This window comes from Sinocyclocheilus grahami, unplaced genomic scaffold (genome assembly GCF_001515645.1).
Source record: "Sinocyclocheilus grahami isolate Dianchi unplaced genomic scaffold, SAMN03320097.WGS_v1.1 scaffold84.1, whole genome shotgun sequence".
NCBI classification, from domain to species: Eukaryota; Metazoa; Chordata; class Actinopteri; order Cypriniformes; family Cyprinidae; genus Sinocyclocheilus; species Sinocyclocheilus grahami.
In genome coordinates this window covers 1,653,329-1,657,370 of record NW_015505263.1, presented here as the reverse complement: position 1 = coordinate 1,657,370, position 4,042 = coordinate 1,653,329, and the positions used below count along the sequence as shown (strand labels likewise).

The window sequence follows — 4,042 nt, the reverse complement described above, 5'->3', positions numbered from 1 at the left end:
AGGGTGGTGGGTACACATTACATTCCCTCCAGCAGTACTCACCCCACATCTGATTCCTGTGATCTGGGTGGTTTGTGTGTATATTGATTCATTCTTTCATCAAATAGCGAGAGTTATTTTTGTTCCAGTTTTTTTTTTTGGCCCACTAGATGTTTATTTCTTTTTAAAGGTATCTAAAATAGAATTTTGTTGGGAACAAAAAATAAGAAAAACACTTTATTGAATGTGCATATAGAGCAAGCAAAGGATCATTTAAAATCTGTACAATCTTTAAAATAAAGGTTATTTTTTGACATTCATGGTTCCATAAAGAACCTTTAGCATCTGTGGAAATTACTTAAGTTTATGGTACTGATTGTTTCTTATTGATGACTTTAAAAAGTGAATGATGTGTAATATCCACTTATCGAAAGCCTTATGTATTTCATATTAAAATGGGAAGTTGGGGCAGGACGTATCGTGCTTTTTAAAACCATCAGATGTCTTGAGATTGTCACACTTTATAGCTTTGTATAAAAGAATGATTTTTAAATGAGCTTAAAGTATATTTTGTAAATTTTTAGGTGTATACTGGCATATTTAATCTAATAAACATGAACTAAATGCTACAAAACTACAATTTTCATTTCCTTTCAGTCTGTCCTGTCAGGGGCTTCTGGTTTAATTGTTCTGTGTGAGGGGATCCGGCCTAGTAAAAGCAGCTGCATCTTTTCCTTGTCGACGAAGAAGGAAAACACACGCAGCCCCCGCCAGGCTTGTGGGTCTGGCAGGGTCATAACCCAGCACCTGAGCTAATCATGGACATTATCAAAACAGCAGGCTCTCTGGGGTCTGTTTGTTTATGCTATCCAGGGTGGCCCCTCGCTCTACCCGGGCCTGGCCCTCGTAACAGCACCTGGAGCAGAAAGTAAACACCTCGGCCTCAGCGCTGGACGAATGGGGTGCTAAAACTGAACAGGAAAGTGAAAGAAACCTTAAAGGGATAGTTCACCCAAAAATGAAATTTGATGTTTATCTGCTTACCCCCAGGGCATCCAAGACTTTGTTTCTTCAGTAGAACACAAAAGAAGATTTTTAACTCAAACCGTTGCAGTCTGTCAGTCTTATAATGGAAGTGAATGGGAATCACGGCTTTGAGAGTCAAAAAAAAAACATACATAAACAAAACCAAATTAAACCCTGCGGCTCGTGACGATACATTGATGTGTAAAGACACGAAAGGATCGGTCTGTGCAATAAACTGAACAGTATTTATATGTTTTTTTTACCTCTGATGCACTGCAATGTCTGAACTGTCCTGAGCGCATCTTCTTCTTCTTGCTTTATGGCGGATCGCAGACTTATAAGTTCATTACTGCCACCTATCTCTCAAATGGACCATTGACACTCCTAATTGAGATTGTAGATAGAGTGTCAATGGTCCATTTTACACATCAATGTATCGTCACGAGCCGAAGGGTTTAATTTGGTTTAGTTTGTGTATGTTTTTTTGACTCTCAAAGCCGTGATTCCCATTCACTGAGTTTGAGTTAAAGATTTGAGTTAAAAATCTTCGTTTGTGTTCTACTGAAGAAACAAAGTCACCTACATCTTGGATGCCCTGGGGGTAAGCAGATAAACATCAAATTTGCATTTTTGGGTGAACTATCCCTTTAAGCTGTAAATCAGGCCATGTAAGTGAACATTAGAATTAAAACATCAGAACAGATTATGTTAGCAGAAACTGATGGTTTTACCATAGTTTACCTTTTTATTGTGATTATAGAGGGTCCCAACAGAAGGTGCTCAAGTACTATTAGCTTTTATAATACATACATATACAGTAGCCTATATAAAATTTTTATTCACTTGCAGTAAGTGCTCACCAACAATGTAATACTAGTTAATGTCCACAATTCATGGAATGACTCTATATCATTTATTGTTTTTTTTTCTGTTACATTGTTTCTTGCACTTTTAAAATTAACGGTTTAAAAAGTTTTTTTTAGTAGTGATTGAAGAACCATTTTGGTTCCCCAAAGAAACCTTTCAGTGAACAGTTCTTAAAAGAACCTTAGTGTAAAGAACATTTTAATAATCCAAGGAACCTTTTTCCACTGTAAAGAACCTTGTGTTCTATGGAAAGGTTCCATGGATGCTAAAGGTTCTTCATGGATTCATTATTTATAAGAGTGTAAATAAAGAAAATCCTTTCTCAGATTAAAATGTTGCATACAATACTCCTGGAAATATTGTTGTAATTGACAGTTTATGTTTGTCTTGCATCCTCAGCATCACTTTCTATCCTGTTATTTTTATTTATTTGTAAAATCTCTTTAACTCTTTCACTCCAGGAAGTGACATCATTTTGAAGGGAAAACAACAAACACACTTCAAAGTATTAGCAATGGATTTGACTGATTGTATTTAGTGTTAAATGGCTAGCAATTATACAGATGTTTGTGTATCAGTCTTGTTATAACCACATAGTACAGTTTAACTTATGATTGCCAGATTCTATATTTTGTTCATAACATAAGCATATTACCTTCATCCTGCATTACTATATTCCATTTAAAATTCTCTTCCATACCAGGAGTGGGGTTTGAGCCCATGAGGACATTTGTCCATTGGGTCTTAAAGGGGTCCTATTATGCTTTTTCACTTTTTCAACTTTAGTTAGTCTGTAATGTTGCTGTTTGAGCATAAAAAAGATCTGCAGTTACAAAGCTCAAAGTCCAATTCAAAAGGAGATATTTTATTTAACAGAAATCACTTTTCAAAAACTACAACGAACGACTCGTTTGGACTACAACACATATTTTCCGGGATTTGTGATATCACAAATATCGACGAATGGGACAAGACCTGGTTGAGCTGCACTAGAGAAGGCAACGAGTGTTATCACTATGTCGGAGAAACGCTAGCTTTCTCATGGCAGACAAACTTAAAGTGGTTACAATCATCCGGGTTTAAATCGCGCTCAAATTTATTTGATTTTGACGCAATATTTACACTGAAGCTCGCGGGCGGCTATGGTAAGGGGCATGACCTTTCCTGGCCAGGCGTCGAGTGCTGCCAATCACAACACACACTGGCCCAGCTAACCAATCACAGCACATTTCATATTTCAGAAGGCGGGCTTTCATTTGATACAGGAACTATTCGAGCCGTTCATGCCAGACTGGGGAGAGAGGTGTTGTAATAATGTAAAATAATGTGTTTTTCTAACAACCTCGTATGAGAGCCTGTTCTAGTACACCCCCAAAACAAAATCAAGACTTTGTAAAAGAGCATAGGACCCCTTTAAGTGCCACACCATTTTTTGACAGATTGTGCATCTGCTTTGCGATTCTGATCACATGCTAAAAAATCATTTTTTTCTTATACAGGTACTTCAGTGATAACTTTGAGAATCGAGTTTGTTGGTAATGCTGATCTCAACATATTCAAATGTGGCAACAATTTACCAGGAGTGGGGCTCGAACCCACGAGGACATGCGTCCATTGGATCTTAAGTCCAACGCCTTAACCCCTCGGCCATCCTGGTTGTTCTGTTCTCTCATTTTTCATTCATTTTTTTTTTTACAGATACCAGTTTTTGAGAAATACATTTATATGTTCTATTTAAGATTCTCATTGATCTACTAGGAATGGAGTTCAAACCCACGAAGACATTTGTCTATTCGGGGCATTTTTCAGAAAATAGCACCTGACTGACAGTGCATCCATGACCAAAACTGCGGAGTTTTGAGCATGGTGTGTGTGTGCGCGTGCGTGCGTGCGTGCGCGCTCAGAGAGAGAGAGAGAGAAAGAGAGAAAAGAAAACGAAGCGTTTGAGAGAGGCGGGGCATAGAGGACCTACAATAATGTACAGTATTTGAAAAATAATGTGTTTTTTGAACATTAAAGCATGTCAACATATTCGGTTACACCAAATACACAAAATAATGATCTTTAAAAAAGCTTCATATGACCCCTTTAAGTCCATTGCCTTAACCACTCTGACATCCTGTTTCTTATGAGACTTGGAAAAAGTAGTATCACATTGTTATTTATGTTA

The 4,042-nt window shown here is 37.4% G+C and overlaps 1 non-coding gene across 1 annotated transcript; it reads right to left on the bottom strand.

Annotated features, from left to right (window-relative positions):
* Positions 1–3,446: 3,446 nt before the first annotated feature.
* Positions 3,447–3,529, bottom strand: trnal-uaa (transfer RNA leucine (anticodon UAA)). Its single transcript has one exon. It is a non-coding gene; the product is annotated as a tRNA-Leu (tRNA).
* Positions 3,530–4,042: the final 513 nt, after the last annotated feature.